We start from the raw sequence: 19278 nt of genomic DNA, 5'->3' as shown, positions 1-19278 counted from the left end.
CCTTTGTTGGGACTAGCCTCCGTTGAAAACAGTGATCACACTGCACAGAGAACGCTGAAAATTGATCTTCCAACCCAGGTGGTGCATCACGAGTATCACTGTCATTGCCACCTTGTCTGTTGTTGGCTGAATCAGTGTCGTAAACCACTATTTGCTGAAATGCTGATGGACTTGCATTAGATGATTCTCCTCCTCCTCCTCCTGATCTAATGCCTATCCCAGCTGAAGGATTTTCTTGAGTTCCTCTTGGAGGAGATGAAATCACTGATTCATCCTCGCTTGCAGTTGAAGGACCTTGTGAAGTCTCTTCCAAAGAAGATGTACTCGCTGATTGACACTCCCTTATGGCAGAACGAATTTCCTGACTTTCTCTTCCAGGAGATGCAGTCACTGCTTGACTCTCTCTTACAGCTGAAGGAACTCCATCACTACTTTCTACATGAGATGGGGTCAATAATTGGCTCTCTCTTATCAGAGATAGAGCCATGGATTGTTCCACCTCCACCACAGGAATATCGTCACCTGGATTCATCTTGACACAAGCCTTCCCTCTGAGAACCTGCAATCAATGAACATAATCTCTAAAATGAGAAAATAATTCATTTTTGTTTTGAGTACAAGCTTGCTTTCGCATTCAGCAGTCATATGAAATTTGAAAGAACTGATGGATAAATAAGATAGTTCAGACATTCCTTTTTCATACAAGGAACAAACCAGTTATTTATATATGCCTCTTTTAAGAATAATAGCATTAATTTAAACTGGAAACAAATCAACTCAAAATTGCAAAAGCAAGAAAAAGATTACAAAATATGCCCATTGTCAAATTCAAGCAAAAAAAACCTGAGAGAAGACATACAAGAATAACATATAAATAACTCAAAAAAGGGACCTCTGTACAAAATGAATTCGGAGAGGAATTCTTAACCAAGAAAAACCAAAAAACAAGTATCAATTTACTAAAACACAGAAATGAAAAGATAAAAAGGCAGTTGTTCCTTTCCACTATAAGAGAAGTTAGCGCATAATAACTGCCAAAAATATTTGCCGTCGTACACTAACTACTCATTAATTTGTCGTCACACACCAAATACTAATTGATTCATCATCAATACACTAAATACTGATTGATGTTACTTGCCCATTACATCAGCATGCATTCTCAACGGAATTCGGGATGGTGAACAGGGTCAAAGCGAAAGAATTGCAGCGTGTGACACACAAGAAATTATATCAATTTTTTTTTAAATTTATTAGATCGCTAATGCAGAATGACTAAACAGTGATCAAGTGCTTGAAAGAAACTGCCAAGCAAAGTAGCAAACCCAATTAAAAATAATTTTATTACCAAAGATGGAACAAGCTATCTCCCTTCAACTAGCTTCAGAACTTCTTACAAGATCTTTTGGAGGTCTTTCTCAACAGAGTAGTTATCATTACAAGGCTATTTTTATTTCCCTTTTTATCACCAGATGTAGCACACAAATGAATTCAGGCCCATGGATAAAAACTTGTCAACATTATTTGTTTCATTATAACATGAATAAAATTCTTTAATATTGTGGCCAACTGACAAAATTTAGAGGCTACAATCACAATGGCATCTAGCCATTAGAGTTCACAATTATCATCAAAGGGTTCTTTCCTATCAGAAATTTTTGCTTTCTAGCAACCATTTATTTGGATAAAAATCATTGGCTATGTTTGGTAACAATGAACGAAATTAAGATAGGAAAGATAAATGCGAATACGACAAAAAGTAGAAATTCGATCAAGTTGGTAAAGAAGGCAAAGGTTCATTAATAATCGCTTGCATCTCATGCAATAATTAATGCACCTTCACTTATCCTCACATTCAAAACCACTATCATCTAGAACACATTTTCACTTGTTCCCTTGCAATGCATATTGGCTACATACCAAAATCAACACAAACTCAGGCAATGTTAAATTTCTAAAAAGCATAACAAATAAGCAAACCACTAATGTTGAAGTATTTCAAGAATAATCATGAATGAAGAAGAAAACATCAGCAAAGTACCGACAATAGATTAACTTACAGGAAACAGAATCGGGCAACGGTCAAAACTAGATTACTGCTTCTTTTTCTTCTCCCACTGCTAAGAACCTGAACATGCAAAACTCAAAACTCTCAACATCTTCAAAGTAGATATAATCTACATAGAGTTAGCTCCAAGTATAATTCACAAACAAGGCACCGATGTCTCAATAACATGCAGTCATTTAAAGAGTAAGCAAAAAGGAAAAGAAAACATCAGTTAAGTACCAGCAATAAAAGTACTTATCAGAAGCTAGCAACAATCAAAAGCTGATGATTCCTTCTCTTTCTTATCCTACTGCTGAGAACCTAGACATTCAAAACTTCATGAGCATCTTCAAATATTGATAAAAAAAAAAACACAAATATTTAGCTCCAAAACATAATTCACAACCAAGGCATTCATACCTCAACACCATGTGATGAAACAAGCATTCCTAGAAAAGCCAGAATGTTCAAAAATAAATTCCATAAAATGACTATACAAGCAAGAAAATGTTCTATAAAATCATATAAATAAACAAACCGTTAAGACAAAAGTATTTAAAGAGTAATCAAAAGGAACAAGTAAAAAAAAATAAAAAATCAGTGAAGTACCAACGAAAGATCGGCATATCAGAAGCAAAACGAGCAACGATCAAAACCAGACTATCCCATCTCTTTCTTCTCCCACCGCTGACAACCTGAACACGCAAAACACTCATCAAACTCCCAAAACAAGTTCACGAAAAACCACAAACAGAGCAGGAACACCACAAAAAGACAAAAGCTACAATTTTGATACTCTAGAACAGATCAAAACTAAAATCAGACACAGAAAAGCATCAAATTTTGCAATATATATTCCCCAAATAGCATCATGATATTACTCCAGACTCTGATTTCAACGCCCAAAAACCTCCGATAGAAACCTCACAGTACCACAACCGTGACGCTAGAAGAACCCCGATGCGGGCGACACAATCGAGGCAACGCAAGCGCAAGAGCGCACAGAGAGAGAGAGAGAGAGAGAGAGAACGAGCGAGAGAGCGAGAGGAAGAGGAGTGAAGCGGTGATATATATATATATATATATAGAGAGAGAGAGAGAGAGAGAGAGAGAGAGAGAGAGAAGGGTGGGGTGCTATATGCATTGATTGCCTAAAATAGTAAGTGAAAGACATGCTTTGCATTTGGAAAAAGACGCAAATAGACATTTATTTGCAATAATGACCAGTAAATTAATTCTTATTTATTGCATTTTTATTAGGTCTTTACTCGCTATCCATTGAAATATTTTTATTTATTTATTTATTATTATTATTTATATAATTTCTTTTTCCTTCTTGTAATACATGATGTGCAATATGATAAATTTTTTTTTTTTTTTAATAAAAATTATATTTATTTATTTAAATTAATCATGTGTTTAGAATTTAAGAAGTGATTTGTATAATAATTAGAAATTTTCAAATGGTAATTAATTAATTTTTGAAAATTCGATAAGGGTCGGAAATAATGGCTGGGTTCCATGTAACTCTTAATTATTAATTTATTTGTTGATATTTATTTATAATTAATGCATTCTTGTTTTGTTGAATGAATGACCAAACAGAGATGAAGCCATAAATAGAAAGAAGTAATTAGAAATTTCAAATTGGATTTTCAGCAATTAAACATGGATTATAGACGGCGAAATTTAACAGAGAAATATACCAACTTCAATGAGTAGATTAATTTAATTATTATGAGGGGTTTGCTCATTAATGTAAGGAAAAAAAATGCTCTATTATCTTTTACACAAAAAAATTATTAAATCTAATTAAATGTTATGTAAAAACTTGTATCTTTAACTATGGTCCATAACTTATATCTCAAAATCTATTTGGTAAAAATAATATGCTCCTTCTCTAGTTGTCTAAGCAGGCCTGAGATGTCAGACAATGTCTTCCGTTTTTTTAGTTTCTTCTTTTTGTATGTTCCTTTTCCTCTGTTGTTTTTTTCTGTGTTTTCTCATCTCTGGTGAGAGAAGTTTCTCTTTCTGTACTGTTGCTCTTTATTTTCTATAAATCTGTGACTTATCCACATTTATAAAAAAAAATATAATAATAATAATATGCTTTTAAAATTAACAACTGGACCGATGTTTTTATTAAATCAATACAACAAATAATGATAATATTGAAAGCAAGCGAAAAGAGCAATTTCGAAACTGATTAAGCAATCACATGTATTAAATCAAGACAACAACAAACAACAACAGTAATGAAAGCAAGCAACAAAAACATAATTCAGAAACTGATTAAGCAAGCCCATATATTGTTCATAACAATTCACGGTTCAGAAAGGAAATAACAAGATTCATTTTTGATAAAAAAGACAGGCAACTAAACGAATACGACAAAAGTTACAGACAACTAAATATTTTTTTGACACGGGGACGATAAACGTCACGAGTCCCCTCTAGGGAGAAGTCGAGGGACAGTGTCTGAGAGCATTGCTCCACAGCACCCTCACCCAAGCACAAAGCATCGCGTGGAGCAAGGCTCAAACACGTGATCTCCATGAAACTCTTGGGGACCTAGTACCACTAGGCCATTAGGCCGGTGGTCAGACAACTAAATGAATACGACAAAAGTTCGAGCATTAAAGTTTTTTCAACTGATTAAACAACAAACTGAAGGGTGCATTTGGGCTCTCTCCTCACATGGACACTGTGGCAGAAGATGAGCGCGCAGGTGATGAAAGGATCGGACAGAGTAGCAGAGGAGGAGCATGCAGGTGAAGACATGGACAGTGTGGCAGAAGATGAGCGTCCGGGAGATGTGGGCATGGACAATGTTGCAGAAGACAGGCGTGCAGGAGACGATGCATGTTCCTCTTGTGCAACATCCGGCGGGCGTGCACCGGGAATAGGAGTCACTGGTGGTGCACGTCGCCCTCTTCCTCTTCTAACAGTCAGTAGACGTGCACTGGGAATAGGAGCCACTGGTGGTGCATGTTCCTCTTGTGCAACAGCCGGTGGATGTGCACCAGGAATAGGAGTTACTAGTGGTGCACATCGCCCTCTTCCTCTTCTAACAGTCAGTGGACGTGCACCAGGAATCGAAGTCACTGGTGGTGCATGTTCCTCTTGTGCAACAGCCGGTGGATGTGCACCAGGAATAGGAGTTACTAGTGGTGCACATCGCCCTCTTCCTCTTCTAACAGTCAGTGGACGTGCACCAGGAATCGAAGTCACTGGTGGTGCATGTTCCTCTTGTGCAACAGCCGGTGGACGTACACCGGAACTAGGAGTTACTGGTGGTACACACTGCCCTCTTCCTCTTCCAACAGTCGGTGGACGTGCACGGGAAACAGGCCGTCGTGCACATCGCTCCAGTGCAATAGCTGGTGAAGCTACATAGAAAGCAGGAGTCCCCGGTAATTTGCGTTTGCGTTTCCTTTGTGCAACAGGTGGTCGAGGTGCTGAGTAAGTAGAAGTCATTGATGGTGCCGGTTCCTCTTGCGCCACAGCAGGTGGAGGTGCCCAGGAAATAGGTTCCACTGTACTTACTGCCCTTTCAACTTGTGGCACAACAGTTGGAGGTGCCTGGGAAATCGAAGTCCCCAGTGATGCCCGTTTCCCTCGTGGTGCACGGGAAATTGGAATGACTGATGCTGGTCGTTTCCCCCGAGATGTCCTGGGAAATTGGGGTCGCTGATGATCTACGTTTTCCTTTGTGCGACAGCAGGTTGAGATGCCAGCTGGGAAATTGGAAGCACCAATGACACTCTTTCCGCTTGAGCAACACCAAATGAAGGTGCATGTGAAGTTTGAGTTACTGATGATGTTGCTTCCCCTTGAGCAACAGCAGATGGAGGCACCTGTGAAAGAGGAGTCACAGATGATACTCTCTCCTCTTGCGCAACAGTTGGAGGTGCACCAGAAACAGGAGCCTCTGAGATCATAAGTTCATGCATTATGGGAAAATACGGAAACAAGATATTCAGTTAAATAAACACAAAAGAGTGGAAACAATTAGATTAGCATTTAAAAGAGGAATGGCACATTAATTAGCAGTTTAAGATGGCAGGTTAATTGCCCTGGATGAAGCTCCACAAACATGCTACTCTATTTCTCCATAGTGTTGTGTATGACTCATACAAATTACTATGAGATCATATTCAATCACAGCAGATGCAGTAACTCAGATGAATGGCATTATGTGATATTACAATTAGAACACAAGAAGCTAGCGTCATCAGAATACACAAATATATATGTGCATTAGAAGTAAATCATTATAAAATATTTGGCGCACAAATGTGCAAGAGATTGATATATTGCATTTATGGTGAATCTTTATGCAGATCGAAAATAAGGCAAAAGAATTGCATCCGGTGAAAAAAATCATGTCAAAACAACGAGAAATAAATAATAATGGTCCAGAACTTACAAAGACAAAATTAAAGATATATCATTTGCAAATTTCAATCACAAAAAGATGATTAGACATTGGACACAATGATGAATGGAATTGGGGGAGCAAATTTAATCTTCAAAATATATTGATATAATAACATCAATTGCATGGAGGCATGACTTACAAAATCTGGTCACTGATTCAAAAGTCAACACTTCAACATGTTTTAAAAATCAGTAAGTGCTATGAAATCATATACATGTGTACGTAGAACCCATCAGCTAATACTACGACCAACTTAATTTTGTTATCTGGAACAATAATAACATAGCTCTTTCAAACCATAATGGCAATAGGAAGTCATGGCAAAACAGCACAAAAATGGCTCACTACCCTCTCAGCGAGCAGGCATTGCATATAACTCTGGAGATAATATACAAAACAGTTGGCTAATATAGACCAGCTACAGAGAAAACAATTCAAAATATATAGTACATAATGTTATTATAAAGTAGAATCTGTAGTCAAACCAACTCGTTGATGAATTGGTGAGACACCCTCTCACAAATTAAGTAGAAGGTCAAGGGTTCGAAGCTAGCTGAAGCCAAAAATATCTGAAACAAGATTTGTCCACATTCTCAAAAAAGAGAGACTAAAAAAATGAACGAAAAAAATCAAAAGCCGTACAAACCTGAGGGTGGTACTTTAGGCCGGGGCCGCCACTTGCGGATATAGTTCTCTCGAAGTGGCTTTGGTGCTTTGAAGTTGAATTGGGAGATGCGCACATCTTGTATGGAATTCTCTAGCAAGTACCTTACATAGAAAAATAATTGAATCTTTAAACATTGAAAATAAGTAGTAAATGAGATAATAAAGGAACTTAAAAGATGAAAGGTTTTTATTTTCTAGTTAAAACTACTCATCGATGCTAAACCATATGCTATATGCATAGTTTTTGTACCATGTTGCATCTTTAAACATGGTTAGACACTATGGAAAGGTTAAACTCATGGAAAGAAATAAAATAAGTGATGTATGCATACAGTTGAACATCAAGCGTAGATCGAAGCTTCCTTCCTGTTGGTGTAACATAAAACCTGAAAAGATCCCATCAGATAATACTTCAACCTAAAAAGTTGTGTGAACACAAGTGGCATCCATGCTTGTGAGATAGAATTTGTAATTCTTCCCCCAAATTTTAGATTTTTTTCACTTGGAGTGAACATAGATATCAGCTTTGAATTCAAATATATCTGAATACCCAAAAGTGAGAACTCAGAGAGCATACACATCAACGAATTTAGTGCCTCCCTCAGCTCTAAGCCGAATCAACCTTTCCCATCCTGGAGGAGGTACAGGAATATTTGGTTTATCAATCGCCCATATTCTTGAATCATCCAGAATTATGTCTGTCGGATCTGCACATGATACTGTGGGGTTCCATTCACGAGCCTGTGAACATATAAAACGTCTTTCTAAGACATTTGCTCGGATTTTTTCATATTGTTCCTTTGTTGGGACTAGCCTCCGTTTTAAACAGTCATCACACTGCACAGAGAATGTTTGAAACTGTTCAAACGGACCAGGTGGTGCAGAAGAACCAGATGCAGCATGAGTATCACTTTCATTGCCACCTCCTGAATCAGAGTCGTAAATCACTATTTGATTAAATGCCGATGGACTTGCACCAGATGATTGTCTTCCTCCTGAACTAATGGTTATTCCAGCTTGAGGATTTCCTTGAGTAGCTCTTGCAGGAGATGGAATCGTTGATTGACCCTCATTTACAGCTGAAGGATTTTGTAGAGTCTCTCTCAAAGGAGACGTACTCACTGATTGAGACTCTTTACCAGTTGAAGGATTTTCTAGATACCCTCTTATAGCAGAAGGGATTTCTTGACTTTCTCTTCCAGGAGATGCAGTCACTGGTAGACTCCCTCTTGCAGCAGACGGAATTCCTTCACTCTCCTTTGCATGAGATGGAATCAATGATTGACTCTCTCGTACCGAAGATAGAGCAATGGATTGCTCCACCTTCAACATAGGATTATCATCACCGGGATTCATCTTGATATAAGCCTTCCTTCTGACAACCTGCAATCAACAAAGATAACCTCCAGAATCAGAAAATGGGTCATTTTCATTTCGAGTACAAGCATTCTATCACATTCCGCAGACATATAAAATCTGAAAGAACTGATGGACAAATTAGATAGCTCATAGATTTTTTTTTGAAATAAATGTTGATAAACCACAACTTTATTGAATCAGAGATTCTTTTTCATATAAGGAACAACGCAGCGGTGAACACATAATAACTGCCAAAAGTAGTTATTCCCATACACTAGTTACATTTTGATTTGTCACCATACACAACATGCATATTGATGTTGCTTGTGCATTACAACAGCATGCATAGTTAAAGGAATCAGGCATACTGGACAGTGTTAAACCCAAAGGATTGCATTATGCAACACAACTAATTTTGATTCCCCTTTGAGTGGTCAGACAACACATGCAGGGTGAGTAAACAGTGATCAATTTTAATCTAAGCACAAAGTTAGTGACATGTATTAGAAAAAATTCCTAAGCTTACCCAATTAAAAATAATTTTGTTATCCAAGATGGAACAAGCTGTGTCTCTTTCAACTAGCTTTAGAACATCTTATGAAATTTTTAGAAGGTCTTTTCTCAACGGAGTATTTATCATTGCAGGGTTACTTTTAGCTCCATTGTCATTACCAAATGTGGCACACAAATTAATTTAGCCTCACAGATAAAACTTGTCAACCTTCTTATAACATGACTAAAAATTCTTTAAAATTGTGGCCAACTAACAAATTTTTGACACCCCAATCACAATGGTATCTAGCCATTAGAGTTCACACGTCTCCCTTTAAGGGTTCTTTATGTTAGAGTTTAGATTGGTTAATGGGCCATATTGGGCCCATACACTAAACTTTTATATTTCTCTATATATACCCTTGTACTCTTTCTTGATTGATATCCAAATTATTTTTTTCCTATTCTCACATAGTACCAGAGCTCTAGGCTTGACCCTAGCGGCCACCCAAAACCCTAGCCGCCGCCACTCCAAACTCTAATCTTCAACTCTCCGCTGCCACCTCTACCGCTAGCCACCGTTCATCTCTCGTCGTTCTTGTCGTTCTACGGGCACCTGGTGATGTTCCTTAGCCCTCACCAGTGATGCCCTTGTCTCGTTGCTAAAGGATTTATCTCTTCGCCGTCATGTCTCCGTCTCGTGGGTATGGTAACGACTCTTCACATGGTGGTCGAAAGAGCCGACTGTGGTGATTCTCGGGGGTAGGTTTGTGTGCACCTTTTGTTGACGGACGGGCCACACTGAGAATCGTTGTTGGGATAAACATGGTAGTCCGATAGTGGTCAATACAAGTACAGAGTTGGCCAATCCGTCACTTACTTCTAGTGCTGAACAGTTAGTCACTATCTTTCAGGCTGACTTTGCACGGTTCCAGCAGCTACAGGGCATAGTTTCTTGTCATAGTTTCTTCTCCTATTTCCTTAAGTAATGCCTTTCTTGCTTCCAGGGACGGCTCTTGGATTATTGACTCCGGGGCCTCCTCTCACATGACAAGTACAAAATCTTTTTTTTTTCAAAATCTTTCTCCATCTGTTTTTAGTTCTGTGGCAATTGACGATGGACAATCTTGCTTAGTGTCCAGAGAAGGAGTTGTGCAGGCTTCCTCTCAACTTAAACTAACTAATGTTCTTTTTGTACATGAATTTTCTGTCAACTTGCTATCTGTTTCTGCAATTACTAAACAGTTGAATTGCAGTGTTACTTTTTTCTCTTTTCACTACACTTTTCAGGATCTGCGGACGGGGAAGAGGATTGGTTTAGGGCGTAATCGTAGTCACGGCATGTATACGTTGGCGCGTAATGATATTTCTTGTGGTTTGGCAGCTTCTATTTCGGACATCGAGTCATCACTCATATGGCACTGTAGATTGGGTCATCCTTCTCTTAGTCGTTTTCAGCAGGTTTTGCCTTGGATTCGGTTCGAGTCTTTTCAATGTAAGTCATGTTAGTTGGGTAAGCATCATAGTGCTACCTTTAAACGTTCTACTCTAGTGTCTAGTCGGTCGTCATTTGATCTAATTCATTGTGATGTTTGAGCACCTTCTAGAGTAGCGTCTATTTCAGGTCATCATTACTATGTTATGTTTGTTGATAATTTTTCCCATGTGTCATGGGTATATTTGTTAAAAGACCATGGATCTATTGTTGATGTCCTTAAAACATTTATTTTGGAAGTACAAAATCAATTTTCCACTGTTTTCAAATGTCTTCGTCCTGATAATGCTTTAGAATTTGTATCTTCTACTGTAAATTCTTTGTGTGCGTCCTTTGGGATTATTCATCAAACCACCTGTCCATACACCTCTCAGAAGAATGGGGTTGCTGAAAGAAAGCATCGTCACATCTTAGATGTTACACGCACTCTCTTTAGTGGAGCGTAATGTCCCTAGGTATTTTTGGCATGATGTTATCTTAACTGCAGTATATCTTATTAATCGTATGCCTTCTGCACCCCTAGGGGGAAAGGTCCCTCTACGTCGTCTTCTACCTGATACTGAGTTGTTTCGCTTTGTCCCCTCGTGTTTTCGATTATGTTGGTTTTGTTCAGGATTTAAATCCTGGTTTAGATAAGTTGTGCCCGCGTGCGTTTTAATGTGTCTTTGTCGGATATTTCCGCACCCAACGTGGATATCGTTTGTAGCACCCAACTAGTCAGAAGTACTATGTGTCTATGGATGCCACCTTTTTTGCGTCTCAATCCTTTTTTTATGACTCGGGTTCTCACAATTTGTTAACTACGTCGTCTGATATTGTTCTCCCTATTCCTATTTCGGTCACTCTGCCTGTGCTTGAGCCTAGTGTGACACCTCCTCTGGTAGATCCAAATGATGGTCGTTTTGGACAAGTTTATCACCGCCGCCAACATGTACCACCGCCAAATCTGCCTCCTCCGATTGTTTCCAAGGATGATACATGACCCGTCTCTTGATCTTCCCATTGCCTTTCGCAAAGGTATTCATTTTTGTACCAAACATCTCATCTCACTTTTTATTTCTTATGATAATATTCACCCGTCCTTCCGTACCTTTGCTCTTTCCTTGTCTGCTGAGTCGATCCTAAGGAACTACCAGGATGCACGTTTGCTTCCACAATGACAAAAGGCAATGGATGAGAAAATGGAAGCCATGAGATCTCGTAGTACATGGGAGTTCGTGCCTCTCTCTGCTGATACCAGCATTATCACTTGCCGATGGGTCTTCTCTATCAAGCACAAAGCTGATGGTACAGTTGATCGCTACAAAGCCCGGTTGATGGCTCGTGGTTTTACTCAGACTTATGGTGTTGATTATGTTGAGACTTTTTCACCTGTTGCTCATCTGAATTCCATTCGCATTTTACTGTTAGTAGCTATGAATCAATCATGGGCACTCTGTTAACTCGATGTAAAGAATGCCTTTCTTTATGGAGACTTAGTTGAGACAGTGTTTATGGAGCAACCTCCGGAGTATGTTGCTCAGGGGGAGAATCTAGATTGCCAGCTCAAGAAAGCGATCTATGGTCTGAAACAGAGTCCTTGTGTATGGTTTGAAAAGTTTAGTGTAATTGCAGTTACAGATGGTTTTCGTAGGTGTAATGTGGATCACTCTGTGTTCTATAAGAACACTTCATCTGAATGTGTTGTACTTGCGGTATATGTCGATGACATCTTGTTGACGGGTAGCGATCATCAAGGCATTCAGAGAACTAAGGAGCATTTAATGAAGCATTTTGGTTACATGAGACATGGGATAACCCAGATACTTCCTTGGTATTGAGTTTGCATATGCCAAAGGAAAGATGACGCTTTCACAGCGGAAGTATGTGTTGGACTTACTTGAGGAGACTGGTTTATTAGGTTGTAAACCAGAGAGTACACTTATTGAGCTGTCACCACCTTTTTGGGAGGCATCATCCCCAACTCTCGAAAGATTCAGGTCAATATAGACGTTTGATTGGCAAGCTCATTTATCTAATAGTTACTCGTCCTGATATATCTTACGCGGTTGGACTCTTGAGTCAGTTTATGCATAAGCTACGAGAAGTTCACTGGCAGGGTGCTCTAAGGGTGCTTGCATATATTAAAAGAGCTCCTGACAAAGGTCTTCTCTACAAGAATCATGGTCACCTGGACATTGCAGCCTATTCTGACTCAGGTTATGCTGGTGATAGAGGAGACAGAAAGTCTACGTCAGGCTTCTGTATATATGTTAGTGGAAACTTGGTTACTTGGCGAAGCAAGAAGCAGAATGTGGTTTCGAGATCGAGTGTCGAAGCAGAGTACATATCAATGGCACAGATAGCTTGTGAGATGGTTTGGGTGTAGTCTCTTCTATCTGAGTTAGGATTCCCCATCACGATACCTATGCAGATGTTGTGTGATAATCAGGCCACCATCTTCATTGCAAATAATCCAACATTTCATGAGCGTACCAAGAATATGGAGGTTGATTGTCACTATGTTCGTGATATGGTATTAAAAGGAGTCATCTCTACGCCATATACCTAGTTATCTGAGCTATTGGCGGATATCTTCACCAAGGGTTTAAGTGTTAAAGTCTTTAAAAATCTATGTAACAAGCTGGGCATGTTCGCGATATATGCTCGAGCTTGAGGGAAAGTGTTAGAGTTTAGATTGGTTAATGGGTCATATTGGGCCCATACACTAAACCTTAATATTTCTCTATATATACCCTTATACTCTTTCTTGATTGATATCCAAATTATTTTTCCTATTCTCACACTTTCCTATTAAAATCTTTTTGCTTTCTGGCCACCCATTTACTTGGATAAAAATCATGGGCTACGTTTGGTAACAACGGAAAAGAATTAAGAAAGAAAAGAGAAACAAGAATACGACAAAATTTGAAAATTAGATCAAGTTGGCAAATAAGGCATTTTCTCTTCTTTCCTCTCGTTTGGGAAATGTTAAAGGTTCATTGATAATCGCATGCATGTCGTGTCATAATTAATGCACCTTCACTTATCATCACATTAAAAAACATTATCTTCCAAAAAGCATTTTCCGTAGCTCTCTCACAATGCACGTCAGCTACAAACCAAAATCAAGACAAACTGAGGTGATAATGAAACCAAGAGTCTATGGCTAGATAATAACAGCCACCAGCATCATCACATGCACCATTTCAAAGATGGTGGTAACCATTTGCATTCTCAACATCTTCAAAGTTGATATAGCCTACAAATGGTTAGCTCCAAACATAACTCACAAGCAAGCCATCCTCATCAACCCATGCTATCAAAGTAAAATTCCTATGCCAAATTAACCAGTAAATTTAAAAATGAATTTATTAAAATGACAATACATGCAAGAAAATTTCTAGAAAGCAAACATTAAGGCATCCATGTTTCCAACTTTAAGAAGTGTTAAAGTATATCAAGAATTATAAAAAAAATGAAAAGAGCAACATCCAATCACCTTACTGGAAGGGAAGTGAGCAGCAGTCAAACCAGATTATTCCTTCTTTTCTTCTCCCACTACTAAGATCCTGAACATCCAAAACTTTATGTTTTCAACATCTTTAAAGTAGATATAATCTACAAACAGTTAGCTCCAAACGTAATTCTTAAATGAGGCATCCATATTTCAACACCACGCAATCAAACAAACATTGAAATAGAGAGAAGAAACCAGTAAGCTCAAAAATGAATTCCTTGAGATAACTATACAAGCAAGAAATTTTTAGAAAGCCATAAGAGTAAACAGATCATTGAAGCACTTTTCATGTATTTAGAAACTAAGCAAAAAGGAAAAGAAAACATCAGTTAAGTATCATCCATAAATCAATTTATTAGAAGCAAAAGCAAGCGACTATCAAAACCAAATTATTCCTTCTCTTTTCTCTCTTACCGCTAAAAACCTAAATAGGGAAAACTTTATGAGCATCTTCAAAATGGATAACATTTACAGATCTATTCACAAACAGGGCATGGCATCTATCTCAACAACATATACTCAAACAAATATTCCTAAAAAAAGTCCACCATATTCAAAAATAAATTACTTAAAATAACAATACAAGAAGATAAATTTCTAGAAAACCATACAAACACACACATCATAAAAGGATGTTAAAGTATTTAAAGAGTAATCAAAAAGGAAGAAAAAGAAGTGTCAACAAAGTACCAACTATAGATCTACTAATAGGAAGCAAGCCCTAAACTAAATTATTCTTCCCTTTTCTTCTCCCATAACAGAGAACCAACACATGAAAACACTCATCAAACTACCAAAACAAGGAACAACATTAGATGGAAGAGATGACCTTGAAAGAAATGGTAGATCTGAGATTCTACACCAGATCTAAACTAAAATCAGATCAAAAAAGGGGGAAAAAAAGAGATTTGAAATATATATTTCCTAAATAACATCGGGCTATGACTCAAGACTCCGATTTCAACCCCAAAACCTCTGATAGAAACCTCATATTACCACAACAGTGATGACCGAAAGCAGTGGCTTGAGAAAGAACTCTGATAAGAGAGATAATCACGGCGTCACAAAGGCAAAGAGAGGGTTACGGGATGTTGTATATAGAGAGGAGGAAAAGACAATAAGCACCTTGCTTTCCTAAAATAATATGTATTGATTGCCTAGAATGCAATGGATGAGATAAATTTTATTTGGTAAATAGATGCGAAACAAATCCAATGATAATAATGAGAAGCAAATCAACTTGTACAAATGGAAAGTTTATATCTTTTTTAATGCCCAGGTTACATGAAACTCTCGATTTGGTGTTTTCTTTATAATTAAAGCTTTCTTTTTTTATTTTGTGAATAAATGACAAATAGGGATGAGGCCAAAGAAAGAAAAAATTAATTACAAATTTGAAATTGAATCCCCACAAATAAAATTCAACAGAAAGTAATATACAAGAAAAGTTCACTGCTGGATTTGGTAAATTAATTTGTCAAACTCCAATGGCAAAGGTGTAGTAACAATGAGAAAATCAGATTTTTTTGGGAAGTAAACAAATTGATTATCAACTTAAATAGTATAAAATCAACACCCTCAACAAAGAGAAATAGAAAATTAGAGGTATTCATATCCCTTAGCCTACTTTCATTCTTTTATAAATATCAAACCAACAAGAACTAAGTTATACATACTGCAATCAGATGCTAAGAAGCTTGCTTTTCAATAAATCAAGTACCTCAGATCTCAGAGAAATATCACCCAACCCTAAAGTTTGAAACATCTATTCATTGTTCTGCGGGAATAGTCCCGTATGAAAATGCTCAAACTTTCCTAATGTTGCTTTCTGATTTTAAGCCAAAATGGCAGGGTTTGCCTTGCACCCATCTCTGAAGAAAAAAGAAACAAAAACCCTTCATTTGCAAAACCAGATTTAGCTCATCTAAAAGGACAGGTAAATCACGTACTTATCCTTTCCTATAGTATGTGATGACATAGTTCTAGTAAAATTATTATTTCACTGTGTTTCTCTAGTGTATGTGTAAAATAACAAAATACAATTGCTTGCCTTAAGTTTGTGACACAGACAGACTGGATCCCATCTTCTGCTACCACTCGGCGTGATATAGCGAAAGCATTTGAGACCTACCTCCACCAAATATGGACAAATGAATCAACAAAAAATACAACACAACTCCTAAAAAATAAAACTATCCATCCAACCAAAAATAAAATAAAAATCAATAAATCAACGCTTAATCCAAAAGCAAGATGCAAATTACCACGGAATTGATCTTGATAGAGTTTAGCCATTCCACTTCAGTAGTCAGAATAGATGCCTAAGGCACCACAGTAATTTGAAAGTACTGCATTCAAGAAAACTGATAATTATACGGTTAGATTTTATATTTTTGGTACTAGTAGGCCCTATATGGGCTTTATATGGACCTAGGGATCATATACCAAAAAGCCTTAAGACTTAGTGGCTCAACCTCTATACTTTATATACAAACTCATTACACTTCTATCACACAAACGATGTTGTACTATATTTTCCAATACCCTCCCTCAAGTTCAACTCGGTCGAACTTGCTCAGATTTGTACACTAGAGGTCTGTTTACCAGGACTTGTACACTATTTTGTGTCTCAGATGTCCTACGCACAAGGACTTATACACTACTTGTGTCTCAGAGGTCCTACTCACACAAACTTGTACACCACTTGTGTCTTAGAGGTCTTTTTTTAATATATATATTGGGCTCCACTATATTGCTCTGATACCATGTTAGATTTTATATTTTTGGTACTAGTGGGCCCTATATGGCTTTATATGGGCTTAGGGGTCGTACACCAAAAAGTCTCAAGACTTAGTGGCTCAATCTCTATACCTATATATAAACTCATTACACTTCTATCACACAACCGATGTGGTACTATATTTCCAACATATACTCATCGGCAATCAAAAGAAAAGGTCAATAAGTGAATTTTTCAACGAGTTGTAACCTTTCTAAGGAAGCAAGGCGACTAACAGTTTAAAGCATCAGCTTACATAGCTCGAGAGTCCAACAAAACCTAATAATCACACAAGTTCAGCATTAGCATCAACATAACTTCAAAAGAAACATGACTACAAACAACAAAACAAAAAAAGGGCATCTTTTAAACAAGTTGTAACCTTTCCAAGGAAGCAAGACGAGTAACATTCAAAAGCATCAGCTTGCACAGCTCGAGAGTCCAACAAAACCTAATAATCATACAAGTTTACCCTTAGCATCAACATAAACTCTTCAAAGGAAACATAACTACAAAAAACAATAAAGGGCTTCTTTTTCCAACTCAAAAAACCAAAGTCTCAGACGCTATTTTCCCAAATCACTTGATAACAATCTCAAAATCAAATATTTTCTCACCGATGTAACAAACAAAGACACAAGATCAAAACACAAAAACTACAAGGAACAAAAAAGAAACAATACCTCCATGACTCTATTAGCCTGCCCCAATTCATGGCGGGTGACATGATAAGCAAAACCAAGATCCTCACACTGATAACAGTGCCAATAAAACCACCTAAAATCACAAAAATCCTCAGGGAAATGATCCAAAAAAGCAATAAAAGAGGTTTGGAATTGGGTTTCCTCACCACGCTGCCAAAAGCCTGATGAAGTTTCCACTTTTATCGCCTCTTTTTTTATTATTGTTTTTTATATTTTTATTTTTATTTTTTACATGTAAAGACCATGTTTGGTTATCTGCAAAATTGATTTTACATGTAAAACATTTTACATAAGAGGCTTGTTTTGCAAGATTTCCACTTACAACCAAATTGGCTGTAAGTAAAAACCCTACAAAACATACGCTATGATCACCACATACAAGCTTCTCAATACTTCATCATTCCAAACATTTCCATTGCTCTCCAAAGTAGACAAGCTTATAGAAACCAAAGGGATTTCAAAGCTCAAGAGTGCCAGCGGAGGATGCCGCCACTGCAGCAAAGATTCGGCGAGAAGCAATGTTTGAAGAAGAGTCTCTGCCCTAACTAACCGTCTCAAATAACCTCTTTTTCTCAGGAAACCCTCTTCTCCGCCGCCGCTTCAAGCTCCGCTTCGGCAACCATCTTAGTAGTCACCACCGGCCAATGTTGTTGCTATCTTTGTCTCTCATCGTCCAGATCGGTATCAGGGTCAGGATTAGGGTCGGCTGGTGCTGGTATCGTCGTCGCCGGTGGGGAGGCGTTGTTGTTGGGGGTTTTTGTTGTTGAGGAGGAGGAGGGATCGGGTTTCGTCGCACTTGCGATGGTGGCGTGGGGGAGAGAGTAGAGGTGATGCGCTGATGATGTTGATGCTATGCTCCAATTAAACTTTAAAAAAATAATTAAAAAAATAATTATTAATTATTGAGATAGAAAATAATTAGCTTAAAAAAATAAATTAAATGAAATTAAATTTTTAAAATTTCATTAGATAGAATCATTGAGATAAATTACTAATGATATCAATCGCCTTTGGGTCAATTGGTATCGGATTTCTTGAGAATGCCGTTCGTTTCAGCGAGGACTCGGGGTATGTGGGTCAGCGTTGAGCCTTACTTCCCACACGTGCACGTTCCTGGGTTCTGGTGCTTGTCATATTTCTCAAAAAACAATTACTGATGATGATGTGCTCCAATTAAAAAATAACTAGACTTTTTAGAATTTTATTAGATTAAATCATTGAGATAGAAAAAAATGAAATAAATTAGTTTAAATCAATAAATTAGTTTAATAAATAAATTTAATGAAATCAATTATTTAAATAAATAATAATAATAATAATAATAATAATAATAATAATAATAACCTCACCCTTTCACTTACATGGTTTTAACTTATATCAAATTAAACAAATAAAAAGTAAAAATACAGCATTTCTAATAACAGCAAACCAAACAGAAATGATGTAAATTAAAATACAGTATTTTCACTTATATTGTGATTTTATTTATATGTAATTTCACTTACAGATAACCAAACAGAGTTCATTATTGTGTCATATCCATTATTGTGTCATGTGTGAGTTGAAAGAGCCAAGGGCTTCAGTGTAAGTTTATATATATATATATATATATATAATTGATATGAGATTTTAAGTATATGAGATTTTAAGTTTTATTTTTAATTAATTTGGTTTTTATACTGTTATAAAATATGATTACGGGTTAACATTAAAAATAATAATTTAAATTATTTAACCTAAATCAAGAGTATATACTAATACAACAGTATAATTAAATTTTATAAATTTTATAAAAT

The 19278-nt window shown here is 37.1% G+C and overlaps 1 long non-coding RNA gene across 1 annotated transcript; it reads right to left on the bottom strand.

Moving 5' to 3' along the window:
- Positions 1-430: 430 nt before the first annotated feature.
- LOC120249352 lies at positions 431-2343 on the bottom strand. The gene is made up of 3 exons (XR_005532832.1): positions 2288-2343; positions 2061-2128; positions 431-559 (listed from the first exon to the last, which is right to left on the bottom strand). It is a non-coding gene; the product is annotated as an uncharacterized LOC120249352 (long non-coding RNA).
- Positions 2344-19278: the final 16935 nt, after the last annotated feature.

The sequence above is a fragment of the Dioscorea cayenensis genome, chromosome 3 (assembly GCF_009730915.1).
Source record: "Dioscorea cayenensis subsp. rotundata cultivar TDr96_F1 chromosome 3, TDr96_F1_v2_PseudoChromosome.rev07_lg8_w22 25.fasta, whole genome shotgun sequence".
In the NCBI taxonomy this organism is placed as follows: Eukaryota; Viridiplantae; Streptophyta; class Magnoliopsida; order Dioscoreales; family Dioscoreaceae; genus Dioscorea; species Dioscorea cayenensis.
This window is presented reverse-complemented; position numbering and strand designations above follow the sequence as displayed.